The 15,513-nt window shown below is 44.3% G+C and overlaps 1 protein-coding gene and 1 pseudogene across 1 annotated transcript in view; one reads left to right on the top strand and one right to left on the bottom strand.

Moving 5' to 3' along the window:
• DNER (delta/notch like EGF repeat containing) overlaps window positions 1–15,513 on the top strand; it is a 252,031-nt gene that overhangs the window by 51,401 nt on the left and 185,117 nt on the right. The gene's annotated exons all lie outside the window — the stretch shown is intronic.
• On the bottom strand, window positions 6,651–8,508 carry LOC112308004 (heterogeneous nuclear ribonucleoprotein R pseudogene; annotated as a pseudogene).

Raw genomic sequence — 15,513 nt, 5'->3', positions numbered from 1 at the left:
GTTTCATACCTAATACTCTCCCTTTTATGGAAGATGCCATTTTAATATATAACACTTGATAAGCATATAAATATATAGTTAAGCGTGTTAGACCCGTTAACCTGCTGTTGTCGAGTGGCCTTTTCTCACCTCCTCCTCTCTCCTGGTCTGTGTCACTGAACAGGATTACAGATGTCAGCGACCTGTGCGGTCTAATGCGTTCAGGACAGCGTGCGGCTCAGTCATGGATTTTGGCTTGCGCACAGGTTAGCAGAAACACTGTTTCTCTGGGTGGGAGGAAGCCTACTGTTAGTACAAGCTCATTTTCAACAGAGGAAGGTCTTGCAAATGTATAAACAAAGTGTTTGGAGCGGTGAGTATACTTACAGGAGATGAGTTATTCTGGGGCAAAGTGCCCTGTTCAAAGGAACATTCTTAACTGTTGTGTTTGAACCAGAGAGTAACAGTAGATAACCAGAGTCGTAGATAACCAGAGCACGGATGTGGAGCTGCTGCCTTTTAGCATCTGTTAAAACTTGCTTCCGTTATCATACTGACTTTTAGGCTTAAATTCCCAATGCAAGACTAGAAACTGAAAAAAGAGAATTCTTTAGAAAATGAGGTATTCTAAAACATCTAAGTCATTTGACATCTCTGAGATGAAGTAATGAAAAAAGATTCGGAGAAATGGGACAACGACAGCGACTTTGGACAGGCTCAGTTACAGCACTTACAAGTAGCACGCACACACACACACACACACACACACGCACGCACAAAAACCCTCACCATTATTTCAAGCACTCAAACGTTTCGCAAGAAGAAAGCCCTAAATGCTGAATCAGGATGTGGAACAACTTAAGTGTTGCTCTAAGAATAGAATATGCTTTGAGTTACAGAGAAGTTATCTCCACTTAACCAGTGAATGGAAGATTCTAAACAGTAGGACGACTCACCTCCAATGTTAATGTCACGCAAGTCAGTTGGCGTTTATTGAGCATCCGCTGTGTATCCCATACTGCACTAGACCCGCAGGACCCGCCCGTGACCCGGACTCAGTCCTGTATCTAGGTTGCCAGGAAAAGAAGCGCAGATGAATGGGAGGAGAAAAATACCAACTAGAGAACGAAGGTGAAGAATTCATTGCCTCCCCCGTCCACTAAAACTACCCCCTAAATCTCCCCACGGACACAATACATTTCTAACTGCAGGCCCCTCCTTTTTATATAAAAAAACCCATGATGTAAAATTGTATACTTTTATATCTTTAACTTTTTCTTGTACATCATGCTCTTTGCGGAGCACTGAGAAGCTTTAAAGAAGTGTAAAGACGGCAGGTCGCTTGTAGTCTCTCTCAGACAGCCACAGTTTAGGGCATTTCCCTGCAATACTGTGTCTGGACGTGCGACTGTATCATCGTTTTCAAGTTGGAATCCTTTATATGCGCGATTTTATACTCTGCCTTTTCCCTTAAAATTCTCACGAGCATTTCTATGTGTCATTAAATAGTGCACACCAATTTGCTTTTTCATTTTCTTTATATTTAACTAGATAGACATTATAATCCATTTATCATTTTTTCTGTTGTTAGATTTTGAGGTTGTTTCTACTTCCTGCTTCTAACTTACGGATATCTCCAATGTCCATATCTATGGATATTTTTGTATAAAAATCCTTGTGCACATTTCCGAATACATTCTTACCATATGGTCTTAGGAATAGAATTACTGAATCATACAATTACTATAATTGTGGTACTTTTGATAGATATGTCCAGATTGCTTCCTACAAGCCTTCCCCAGTTTATATTCCCACCTGCAAGGATGTCAATATTCTTAAAATGTATGTTTTAATGCTAGAAGTAACGGATACAAGCCGGGAAGTTGAGTTCTGAACAAAATGTTTTCTAGGGAGTAGTTTGTATGGAAGTGAAACACTATCCTTGCTGTCCCCCTGCCCGTTTGCTGCGGCCACCCGTCACTGCCCGATCGCTCCCTCCTCATGTTCCGCTCTTTTTTTACACATCACCTCTTCAAGTGTCCATCCTGGGGCCCTCTGACCTCTCCTTACCCTGTTACACTTTTCTCCCACGAATGCTACTTGGTGTATTACATATGTGTCATTTACTATCCGTTGCCTCTGGCCCCAGCCTGTGGGCTCCACGAGGGCCAGGAGCTTGTCTGGTCCACCGTGGACTGTGCCCAACACAGAGTGTGCGTTCTGTACGCAGATGTCCAATGGGTGGCCCCAAATCCTTGTACAGTTTGGTTGCTTTCATGCTGTGTGTTTTTATTCCTTCACAAAGTACGGGTGTGATGTTACATAACAAGCAACTGTCAGATGTGTGGTCCATCCTATCAGTAAGTCAAAGACCGCTGGCTCAAGCCTTTTCCGCCATAAATTATGTCAACTGCACAATTGCACGGATAAGCATAATGTTCTTGGTCGGCATCAGCCAAATACAGATACAAATTTAGGTTTATTTGACCTCTCACTTTTCATATCTGGGATTCTGAATTAAACCAGGATGGCATTTATTTCACATTGTCAGCCACCTGTGTTTACAAGGCTTTCCAAATCAGATTTTTGGGGGCTATTTTATTACTAATGAAAGATTTTTCTTAGAAATTCAGGCAGTAGATTAGTCTGTACTAGTTGGGATTCGTTTAGTCTTCCCATTTTCTTGGGATAATGCCTTAAAATTGGAAGGTGACTATAAGGCATCTCAGGGCGGGATGGGTGGGCTATTGCCCCTGGTTGTCTGTAACCACAGCAGCTTTCACCGAAGGCATGGCCAGGCCGAGGAAGCAGAGCGAGAGGAAGCCGCCCACGGTTCCTGGCCTAGGCAGCAATGGAGAAAAGGGCTGGAGTCTGCGTTGCCAGCATCCGTCCACCCCGTGGCCTGCCTGTGACGTGGCTTAAAGGACTGGATCTCCCCCCATAGTTTGTTTCCGGTTGTGGCAGACTACCCTCTTTCCCCGACCATGTCTTTCCGGCCTGTGTCCTGTCTTGTCCCTGGTCGCATGTACAGGTTGGAGGTCTGCCGAACTGGGCGTGGAGGCGCATTCTTCCCTGTTCTGTGCTTGGCCCTAGAACGCATTTCACTGAGTCAATGTAAGGAGTTCACAAGTCTTCCAAGGGACTGGATTAGGTTAACTCTCCACCCGCATTTACGCAGGGGCGCCATGCTTCCTGATTGTCTCTTGGTACCTTTTACTCTAAAAGCATCCTGGTTTAGATGATAAATTAAATATTTAAATATTGATGACCTCCTGAGGCCACTGTTCGAATTCCTTATGATTTTTTTAAGCTTCCATATTCCATGTGCTTCCACAGCCCTCCATGGCCTCAGGTCATATGTAAGTAATGCCCTCACTATACCCGATCCCACTGAGACCATTATTCCTCCAATCCAGTTCTCTGCACTTAGAGGGCATGCTTATACCCCGGAGAGGGCTTGGGGTGACGTAGGAGACACTTCGGATTTCATTGCAAAAAATCGATTCAGAAAGATTGGAAGCTCTGTCCCCAGGGAGCCACACAGCTCTGGCTGCTTGTGCGCGGTGTGCTCATTAGGTGCAGGGAGGGCAGTGGTCACACAAGGGCTCCCTGCCCCCATGGCCACACTGGCTTGCGGGAAGGGCTCCCCTGTACTTTGGTAGAAGAAAACGGCCAGCTGGACTGTGGGGGGTGGTGCTTTTCTGCCACAAAGTTTATCATGTTCTGTGTTTTCTGAAGTCACAACCTTGTTAAATCTTGACAGGGAAGCCCAGTGGTCTGTCTAAACTGTCTTCCTTTGCCTTTTGCTCATAGTTTCACGGGGAGTCTGTTACTGTGCCCAGGGGTGGTGCACTTTGTAAAACTCTGCACAAACTCTGCAAGAGTAGCTTTCACTTAGAGAAAGAAGGACACCCTCTTAGGTGAATTGTTCTTGAGCTAAAAACACAAATAATTTTGGGGTTTGGAAGCACAGACTTTAAGGAAATGTTAGTGATTTCTATAAAAGCAACAGCAAAATGTCTCAGGTACTTTTCACCTTTGAGTCAAACAAACCACTTTTCAATAATAAGAACAATTCATTTAAAGAGAAGTTAGTAACTTAATATAATGTATAAACTGTTTAATATGGGTACCATAAAACCTAACAAGTGATAGAAGTGCAATTTTTTTATAACCATGTTTCTTCATTTTTTTTGCTGCTTCCTTCTCAGCTGGGCTTCTTTTTGCTCACTTTTCTGATCAGTTTCTTGTTCTTTCCCATCCTGATGCTCTGACAGCTTATCTTGGCATGTGGAATGTTGGCCTCTGGTGTCTGATTTCTCTGGGTGTGTCGTAAAAATCAATATCCCTCTAGGGGAAGCTGAGTAGCAAAGAGGAGACCATCTTGCTTTCTTCACAGAAATGCAGAATTTTATATTATATTCCAATTTTCATTAAAAGAAAAACTTATCCCAGGAGGACATACGAGGTCTGTCTGTAAAAAGCCCAGCCATTGTTAACATAATGAGAACTGTTTGCATGACGTTGATGTGACCTGGCAGCCAAGGCGAATGGAGTGAAATATGCAGGTGTGAACAGTGACGACTTCCCTGTACTGGTCAGTGGGGCGGTAGACACCACTGAGTGAGCATGTGTACTGTGTGGCTGTCACAGTCAAAATGACTGAGCAAGTAAAGCAACAAATTTGCATCAAATTTTGTGTTAAGCTTGAACATTCCTCTGCAGAAGCTGTTTGGATGATTCAGAAGGGTGTTGGGGATGATGCAATGACAGCACACTGTGATGCAATTTGTGCAGTGAAGCACAAATAAAAGTGTGGCACAGATGCTTCAAAGGTGGTTGAGAATCTCTTGAAAGCGGTCCACGTACTGGAAGGCCTGCCATAAGCAGAACCTGAGAACATTGAATTCAGCCCTCTTACAGCCCAGATTTGGCACCCTGTGACTTCTGGCTTTTCCCAAAACTAAAATCACCTTTGAAAGGGAAGAGATTTCAGACTGTTGATGAGATTCAGGAAAATATGACAAGGCAGCCGATGGCGATTCCAACAAAGGATTTTGCAGAGTGTTTTGAACAGTGGAAGAGATGCTGGGAGAACTGTGGGAGGTCCCAAGGTTCCTACTTTGAAGGGGACTGAGGCATCATTGTCCTATGTACACTGTATCTTGTATCTTGTATCTTCTTCAATAAAGGTCTCTATTTTTCATAGTACAGGGCTGCGTACTTTCTGGACAGACCTCATATCCATGTTTTTCCTTTTTGATTTGGTTTCTTTCCATGGAGGACCATCCAGCTAACGTGTTATCTCTTTCATGTTTCCCACTGTGAAGGGTACAGTATTGCTAATGGATCAGGAGGCCAACAGTGTGGTTTCCTGCTTCCCTGTCTGGTGGGGCTGTTGGTTTAAAATAGCTCTGCAGTATATCTGAAGGAAACAAAGTTAGTGTCTTAAAGAGGTATCTGCATTCCCATGTTCATTGCTGCAGTGTCGACAATAGCTAAGATATGGGAGCAACTAAGTGTCAATGAATAAACAGAGTAAGAAAATATGATATATGCCCAATGGAATATTATTTAGCCATAAAAAAGTAAGACATTCTGCTATTTGTGACAGCGTGGATGAACCTGGAGGGCATTATGCTAAGTGAAATAAGCCAGACAGAGAAAAGCAAATACTGTGTGACCTCACGTATACGTGGACTCTAAAAATGTTGCACTCATAGAAACAGAGAGGAGTGGTGGTTGCCGGGGTCTGGGGGGGAGGTTGGTCAGAAGGTACAAACTCTCAGGTACGAGATGAATGAATTCTGGAGATCTGAAGTACAGCATGCTGACTGCAGTTAACAGTGCTGTGTTGTACACTCGAGAGTTGTTACGAGAGAAGATCTGAAGTGTTCTCAGCATCAGAGAAGGAGATGATGGATGTGGTAATGAACTTGATTGCGGCGATCATTCCACAGTGTATACGTATGTCAAATCATCACATTGTATACCTTGAATATGCACAATTTATTTTAGATTTTTGAGTTTTATTGAAATCATATGTGAACAAAAAAATTGGAAATACAATCACATCAAAGACCCAATTGTCACAGCTTTGATGTTGAAGCCAAACACGTTTTGTAGGGCAGGTTTCAAAAAGGTGTGAAGTTACAACAATTTAAAAACACAGTTAGCCTATTTCTAGGAATGCAAAACATGCATTCATAGGTTATTTTCAGTACAAGAAAAGTTAAATTTGCTTGCTTTAATTTCTTGAAACTACTATGACAAGCACTAGCTTGTATTTTTATTTACAGCCCACTCCGTACTCCCATGTAACCTATCTCAAATCCCAAAAATGAAACTGTCCAAAACCAAAGTCCTGTAAAATCATGATTTAACAGTGTGCTCAGCTTGTTTTGAGGCTAAAATGAAGCCTGAAATGATAAAAGCATTGCAATCCCCAGAATAAGGGAACACTGCAAGACCAATAATGTCCAACAGCATTTATGAAAACAGGAAATAATAAAAAGAACTTGAGTACATATACAATAGTGATTTCTTCGGCCCAATACAAACGGCAGCAAATTGCTACTTAAAAATGAAACAGTGAAGCCAATTTGTTTCGAAGAATGTAGTAGATCTAGAGCCAGTCGTCTTGCCAATACTATTTTTAAGCTGTCACTTTACTATTTCCACTGTTGCCCATAAGTATCCTGATAAAATTCCTGGTTTTCATTATTGTAACCATAGTTACCAGAATACTCACCACCTTGCTGAAGCGGCTGCTGAATGGTGGGTGGGGAACCCCAGTATCCCAGTTCTGTTGGTTCTTGGTATGACAGCACTTGGAATCAGGATGGATGTACCCATCTGCCTTTCTCTTGCCTCCTACTTGGCCCCTATAATTACTCCGAGCTCCATGGGAACCAGGGCCTCTCTGCTATTGTGCAGGACCCCCTCTGCCACCCCAAAAGCCTCTTGGTGGTCCCAAAGGTGCCCCCTTTCTGAATAGCCAGCTCTGCCTCTTGGGGGTGGTGCTTTCTGCCCCCTCGGTGGTGGTGGTGGTGGTGGTGGAGCCCCTCTCCCTCCTGTTCCTCCTCCTCTTCCTCTTACTGCATCGCTATCATCAGATCTGTGGTGAAGACCCTCATAGCCTCCACGACAGTCGTGACAATCATAGTACTCACCATAGTGATCTTCACAGCCTTAGTGATCTGGAGAGCCGCCATAGCCCCCTCTCCCCCACCACGACCCCGACCTCTAATCGCCGTCACGCGCAGTGCTTCTGGAGGCCCCTCCAGCAGTGTGGGCTCTTTCCTTTCCTTGTCTGATGGCTTGGTTTAGGCTTTCCATTTCTTCCCCTTCGTTTCTTTGCCATGCATTCCACCCATGGCCTTAACAGCTGCTCCTCTGTCTTCGAAGTGAACAAATGCATAATCTTTCAACTTCTTCCTCCTTTCAGGTTTTCCAAATTCAGCAAATGACTTTTCCAGTATTTCTTCCATCACTGTAGTGGCCAAGTTTCTCACAAATAAAACTTGCACCTCAGCCACGACTTCTGGATCTGGTTCTGCCGCAGGGCCAGCCCATTCCACTGTGACTACATTCTCCATACTCCTCCTGCCCACTCATCAGCCGGCGCCTGGCTTGTGCTGCTGACTGTGAGCCTTGTGGTCAAGGAAGCAGAACCCCCGATTCTTCATTTTGTCATCGGGCTGATGATAAAATCATCGGGTCGAGAATAATGTCCACCAAACACTTTGTGAAACCTGTGACTTTATGAGTTCCTCCAAAATGTTTTCTTTGCTCTTATTCTTCAGAATTGTTGATCCAACAAAAAGCCTTTTGTTTGCCGTGGAAGTGCACACTCGGGGGTGTTTGTCAGGGTGAATTTCATAACTCAGCTGAACAGCTTCCTGTGGAGTTTCCTCTCCACAGAAGGTGATCAATGCATAACCCTCGTTCTGACCAGATGGTGGATCCCTCATGAGATGGAGGTCCCAAACGGGACCAGCCTTTTCAAAAAGGGGTACCAACTCGTCCTCGTTGAAATCTCTTGGTATTTTACCTACTGAGACGTCTGCCCCAGTTCTGGGTTGCATGCCAGAGTGCATGCTGCCTGGTGGGGGCCACCACACTGCGTCTGTGCCGTGCTTACATCCAGGGTAGAACCAGTCCTCTCAAGCAAAGTCCTTGATCTTGGCTTCATCAGGTCCCCTGTAGACTCTTGCACCTTACTCCTCATTTCTCCCTTTGCTTATAGGTCTTACTAACTCAACATAAAAATGTATTTTTGTCCTGGAGCTGTCGTAGTGCAGACAGATCGCCTTCATCATGAAATTCTCTGGGGGCATCGATTGCTCTTTCAGCAAGATCAACATAAGCTGCCAATCCCGTCTGAAATATTTCATCAAGTCTTTGTGCCCCTTCTGCGGGAGGCCTGCCTCTCTCAGCGTTGTGCCGCATTCTGTGTTAGTTACACTGGGAGTATCCATTAGCTCTTCCTCTTCTTTTAACCACACTGCCATTCACCCGATTAGCCATTTTATTACGCAGGGAAGAGCAGGGGCTGCAGCCAGGCCCATGAGAATCAGTGTGAAGCACTTTGAAGCAACTAAAAATGGCGTGAGCACCACTGCTCCCCTGATACATAAAATTTTAGTCATCATTTTTAATTCAGTGAGCTGGGGAAAAGCCCCAAGGGTCAGGTCTGGGGCCTGATAGTAACTTTGTAAGTGAGTGAGTGAGTGAGTGTGTGTGCGTGAGAGAGAGAGACTCCTAGGTTCCCTAACCTGGCTCGAAAACACTGCTCTTTCACATCTGTATACAAAATTGCACTCCCCGGAGGCTTTTCTGTCACTACCTCCTCCCTGTCACATACCCTCATTCCTTCAAATCTTTCATGTCTGCCTTAGCTTTCCTCTCACCCCTGAGTCACAGCATCCCTGGATTTCTTGTCGCCCCGTGTGGAAAACTTACTTCACTCTTCAGCCTCATGATGTCTCCATCCCTCCAGCAGCATCTACCTTCACATCTGCTCCATTTCCGCCATTGTCGCCCAGGACCACGTCCTAGATGGAGTCAACCCAGGAACTGCTCACTCCTGGAATCTCCAAGTTCAGGTCCCGTTCGTACCATCGCTGTGCTGCATCCTCAGTGCCTCACTCCCTCCTTCCCACCACACCCGTCCTTCACCTTTCTTGAAACCCCCAGGGCCGTTAAGTCTTCATTTTCTCCTATGCAGCCCCTCCTGGACCCAAGACAACTCTTTTCTATCTTCCCTTCCTGCTTGAAAGTTCAAATCACATGATCCGTTACTTACCAATCTCTTGCCAATGCGTTCGGCAAAACCACAACCCACGTCTGTCCAGGTATCGACCTTCTTTCCCCCAGATCCAGGCTGTGAAGTTCTGCCAGAGGAGAACAGCCATCATCCCGAGACTGGCACCCCTGCGTGTTCACAGCCTCCAGGTTCTGCGGGCCCTCGGCCCTTTCGAGCGAGCCTTCCAAGGCTCCAGGGGAGTGTCTAGGCCACCCCATTCAGGGCATTTTCATTGTTTCAAGAAAATGACCACTTCAGAAGCTGACCACATGTTTTGCTTTCTCATTGTCTCCATATTAACCATGATTGAGAAGTAGAATAAGAATGAACTGATTTGAAATATTTCTTAATCCCAGAAATTATCACAGATGCTTCAGATAGTCTCGGATGTGCACACTGTGTGTACGGCATGGATAGAGAAAAAGGTGTTTCTATGAACTTTCGTACGAAGTGTGCTGAGCCACTTTCTTCTCCTGTGTCAGCTGACGATACTGTTTTGCTCACTGTTCACATATCTTTAAATAATTTGGCAGATTCTATATTAATCCCTTCAACAAAGCTATGATTTCCTGAGTAGGAAGTATCATATTGAAATATATTCTTGCAATACGCAAATCAGAGCTTAGAGCTGAGGAGCAAAAGATCTTCCACAAGAGAATCAAGTTGCATTGACCACAAAATGAAGGCACACCTGGGCTGCTATTAGCCTTTTATAGGTTTTTTTTTTTTTTTTGTCTTGTAACCTTTTAAAATGGCCTCTATACGGTACTGTGGTTCAAGAGGTACATTGGAAGGGTGAGAAGAAATGGGGCCTGCGGGGGAAGGGCTCCTTCTTTCTCATTGTAATTTTTCTGCAAGGCATCTTCTGTTGCTAATTAAGATCCAAGTTCAAATGGAGACTGTCCCTTGGAAGAGGAAGCCAGAGCTTGCAGTCCAGGTTACTAAATCAGTGAAAAGATGCAAGTCATGTGACCTCTGAGTCCCGTGCAGGGCTGGCATGAGCTCTGGGACACTGAGCTCCCATTTCAGCATCCTGGCTTCGATCTTCGATGGCGGGTTCCTTGGGTCTTGTGAAGACTGAATGAGAAGTCCCAGTCTTGTTGGAGCTTTGCTCTTAGCCACTTTCCACATGCAAATCTAATCCCTCAAAAGCATATTTTTGGTTCTATAACATATGGAGGGATTCCCTTCTGTGTTCTTATTCTTTGGCTGTCTTTGCATCTTCAAAGAAGACATTTCAAAATGTAAAAAACCATCTGAGTGAAGCCAACCTAAGACAATTGGTGCTGTACTAATAAACCCTGTTTCCTCATTTCTGAACGTGGCTTTCCTGTAGCCTTGTCTTGGTTCCACCTGCTTTCCCTGAAGCCTTTGCTGATGGTCTGGTCGCAGAGGTCCCTGAGTTCAGCCTGCACGAGAACCGTGTGGACAGTGTGTAACGTGCACATGGTTCCTAGCTTCCTAGCTTTGGAAGCTAGGCCCCCTTCCAGTGACTGTCCTTCCAAAGGCAGGACTGGGGCCCAGGGTCCCCCATGTCACAGGGACTCCGCAGGTGGCTCTGCTGCAGGTGGGTCAGGGTGGTCCCAGACACTCTCTGAGAAACCCCTGGAGCAGACGCCTGGAGACCTGGCCTTGAAATAGTTTTATTTGGTAACAAACATTAAATAATTTTCTTAAAACAACTTAGTAATTTTTGCAATTAAGTAAAATGTGCAAAATAAAAATGATCATATTTTGTGTTAACCTAAAGGTCAAATGCCTCCATGTTTGTTTAAAATGATTAAAAGAAACAACTATAAAGGACACATGGACAAAACCAAGGGAGGGTGGAATCAGGGGAGGGAGGTGGGGATGGCTGGGAGTGGTGGGGAGGGAAGGAAAGAAAAGAATAATTAAAAGGATGATGTTTAGGCATGATTTTATCTCTTAAGAGCAGCGGTAAATATTTAACAACTGAGTTTACAGAAAAAAAGCCCTGATTTGTAACATTTGCCAATTTCTGTGGTGTAAATACTCCCACTACAGTTGATTTCAGGCTCCCAAGGTGATGTGTCAGAACACAGAGCTGGGAAGAGATGTGCACTGTGCACCCTTTATAGAGTTTCATCGTACAGATCCCATAGACGCAGGTAACATCAAGAGCGTAGATGATAATAACGTGGCAAAATAATTAGGAAGAGATGAGGTTCCAGCATTTATTACCTTTGCTTTTAAAGTAGTTTATATAATTGTAAGTTCATTTGATTTAATTTTTAGTAATGGTTGTGTTTAACAACCAGCTCACAAAATTCCTGAAAATGTCACCATCAGCAAGCACATGTGAGCTGGCCCCAGCACATGCCTGTGGGCCAAGAGTAAAGAATAAAGCATGTCTGCTGTCAAACAAACTAATGATTAATGAGTTAACTATCAAATAAAACAAAATAAAATGGGGCCTGTTATGTTTTGTAACTTTAAATTCTCAAGACAACAAGTTTAAACTCATAGGGTTGGGTAAACATATTACCATTTTATAAATTAAATGATTGCCAACTCTGTGTGGGGGTGTGTGGGGGTGTATGTGTTGAGAGGTAGGGCAGGGAGGATCAGCTGGAACTTTTCCTTAACTAGGCGGGATGGGTATGGTAACAAATTGACCCCAGCATGTAATGGCTCCTCACAAAAGTTTCTTTCTTTTTTTAAAATTGAACTTATTAGGGAGACATTGGTTAACAAAATTATATGGGTTACAGGTGTACAATTTTACAATACATCATCTGTATATTGTATTGTGTGTTTACCATCCAAGTCTCCTATGACCCTTTATATCCCCTTTACCCTCTCCTACCTCCTCCCAGTCCCCTTTCTCTCTGGTAATCACCATACCATTGCCTATGAAAAGTTTATTTCTCACTCATATAGTAACGATAGTTTAGGCCAGTTCCGGGTGATGATGATTACTTTTTTTTTTTTTCCCCCAGAGGTGTCTGCTCCACTTAGTCATTCAGGGACCAGAGTAAAGACAGCTCTGTAATCTTATCCAAGATCAGACAGGAAGGAGACTGAGCATGAAGAGCTTCCCTTCCATTGGCTACCCCTCAATCACATGAGCACATCTAGCTGCAAGGGAGGCTGGAAATGTAGTTTGTTGGTGTTTTGGGAAGAGGAGCAAAACAGGTTTGGGGGAACAGGCAGTAGTTCCTGGCACATCACCCCTTCGTACTTTTTTTTAGCTGACCTGATGCAGCACGATTTGGGGAATGTTGGCCTAGAGATGAGGAAACTTGAATTTAGTTAGTTTTATGATTAATTGAGCTCTTGGACAAACTCATTCCTCTCACTGGGCCCCAGTTTCCCTGTCTTTAAAATTCAAGGCTTGGACCAGGTCCTTCCTCATTATTGACTCTCTGCTGATTCGCATCGTCTTCCCTACTCATCATTCCTGGCTCCTTCTTCTTTCCTTTCTGGTGTTCTGGGGGTGGATTTTGTTCATCTGTTGGTCCTGATACGAACCCCTTTCTGCCAGGGGAAACGGGTTTTTCCTATGACTTGGCAGCTCTGTCTACCTGCCTGGCTTGGGACCAAGGGTAGGAGCACAGAGCACTTCTGACTCAGGGGTTCTTGGGGGCTGAGCACAGCTGCTCCGTCTGGGGAGAGCCGTGCGTGATTGCAGCTCGGGGGTTTGTTCGGAAGCTGCTCTCATTTTGCTTCACTCAGGAGAATGCCAAGTTTGATAAGCAGATGCAAGCATTTTGTCCCAGCAAACAGTGCCTTGCAGGAATTGCGGCCTGTGGTGGCGGAATGTGGCCCCGGAGTCAGGCTGCCTCAGTCCAGATCCCGACTCTGCCCTTCTGAGTCACGTAATGGAGGCCAAACTACTTAGCCTCTCTGAGCCTCCGTTCTCGCTTTGTAAAATGTTTAAAATAAAATAAAAATATAAAATAACTACATAATTAAAAATATTTTTATATAAGACAAACCTCAGAGTGCTTGTGGACAATTAAGCAAGCTGATCACATGTAAAGTACACAGAATAGTGCCTGCTGTATGGTAAATACTGTAAAAAGCATTGTCTTTGCTGTTGTTATTATTAATATGATTATTGTTGCACAGAGCCCTTGAGGAAATGGTGCTCTTACGGGCTCTGTAAATAGGCAATGGAAGGGTTAAGATCTGATTAATTAAAATGGGCAGCTGGTTCAACAAATGGGCAGTGTCCCCTATTCACCAAACCTGCACCGCCGTCCCAGCTCTGCAGTGGCGGTCTCCCCCTTCTCCTCCCGACTGCCTCTGCCTCTCCTCCCTCCCTCCTCCGTCCCTTTTCCTCACTGGGGAGTAAAGACGAGACTTCCCATGAGACTGCAGGGCCAGACCGAGTCCCGCAGACCAGCTAATCACATCCTCACCTTTCAGCAGGTCTGCCCTCTTCCCGCTTCGAGAATCTTGGCAAACATTGCTGATCAATGTGGGAGTTTTTCCTGCTGAACCTCAGGCCCTCAAAGAAAGGCGTTATTGTCAAAACACTTAACATCTGGTATTGTTTGACGGATCAGAGCCCACACTGGCCGGAGGTCCCCTGCCGCTCCAGGCATCAAGCCCTGGTTGCTCAGTTTGTGGGGAGATCAAGGGGTTCACAGCTGAAAGGCCAGGGTGTCCAGGGCAGGGAGGGCAGAGGTGGGGGAAGGGGTTAAAGGAGGAGCCCTGGGGGGTGCCCGGGGCAGTACAGGAGAACAGAAGTATTTTGCTGTGTTAATCATTGGCGTAGCTGCCTTTTTAAAAAGGACTGACTGTTAACCTTACACAGAATCGTTTTCAACGCTGCCCCTGCCACTGGCCACACTGGGCTCGAGATGAACCTCAGCTGTCAATCAAATGTTAAAAGATGTGGTTCAGAGAAGAGGGTCACTACTGTTCTAGAAAGTTACGGAGAAGGATTGGGGGCGGGGATGCTCTGGCAGAAGGGAAAAGGGCATTTCAAGTGAGAAAACAGGATGAACAGACGGGCCAGTGTGAGCCTGGTGAGGGAGGCAGCCCCCTCCTCCCAGCCTCCCTGGAGGATGCTGTGCCATGTTGCCATGGTGATGACAGACTCCTTTGGGAAGGCAGCCTTGAGAAGCCACTGGAACAGAAAAGACAGGGCAATTCCCTGGTTCTCATTTCTACCCAGCCTGTGAAATGGCAGTAAATGCCAGTTTGTTTTCTTCCAGAAAACGTGGTTTCTCTCGGAGCCTTACTTCATAAATTCTACAGAGAAAATAATTCACCAAAAATAAATGTGATTATATTATTATAAAAAGTACTGTTTTACTGTTTTTCTCTTTTGGGGGGTACATGAATTCAAAAATAAAATCATAAAACTTTCAAAATTAGCCGGAATGCAACCTAAGTGCTTAAGAAGAATCATTTCTCCAAATTTATCAGCTGAGAAGTCCTGTAGTGGTTTGGTGAGAGCAGACTGAATTTCAGACTGGGAGGGAGAACACTTGAGTTCCGTTCTTGGTTCTGCGTTTCTATGTATAACTAAGGGCATTTTACCTCCTGCCTTTCAATTTCCTCCTTACAAAGTGAGATCGCATCACCCTGTCATACAAAATTTGGCAGAAAAGAAAAAAATCTGTAACAAACTATTATAATTTTTTGCTTATCCTCTATTTAATTTGTTCAAAAATTTTTAAAATTAAAGTTGTAACCATGGTCTACACTTATTTTTATATCCTACCATTATTTACACTTTTCTATATTGCTTTGGAGAGTTAGGAGTTTTGGTGGTTGCGAGATTCCACATAATTGGCCTAACTGCTTCTCTTACGTCACACCTCGTTTTCTCCAAATTTTCCATTTTTGGCATTCAATTTTGAACCTATAGCTTTTCCCGTATTAAATAAAGCTATATGATGCCATTTGTTCGCTTACTTGTGGCCCGATAGGTTTCCCAGGAGCTCCTACCAACTACAGTGTCACAGATGGGCAGCGTTGAGAAGAGCGTTTCATTGAACTCTTGCAGACATTCTAAATGGTAATATTTATTTATTTTTGTTAATGTAATAGGCAAAGAGGACATCTTGTTTCAATTTGCATTTTTAACTACGGGAGGGCTTGAGCATTTCCCTATGGTTGCTCAGTTTTTAGAGCTTTCATTTTGTGAGTTGTCTTTTTGATCATGTATATTTAGGCCCAGTGCTTTTCTGACTTTCAGATAAGAAAAATGTTAACATTTTGTGGCAAATACTGGTTTGTTTCCTACTTTA

This window comes from Desmodus rotundus, chromosome 2 (genome assembly GCF_022682495.2).
Source record: "Desmodus rotundus isolate HL8 chromosome 2, HLdesRot8A.1, whole genome shotgun sequence".
NCBI lineage: Eukaryota > Metazoa > Chordata > Mammalia > Chiroptera > Phyllostomidae > Desmodus > Desmodus rotundus.
This window is presented reverse-complemented; position numbering and strand designations above follow the sequence as displayed.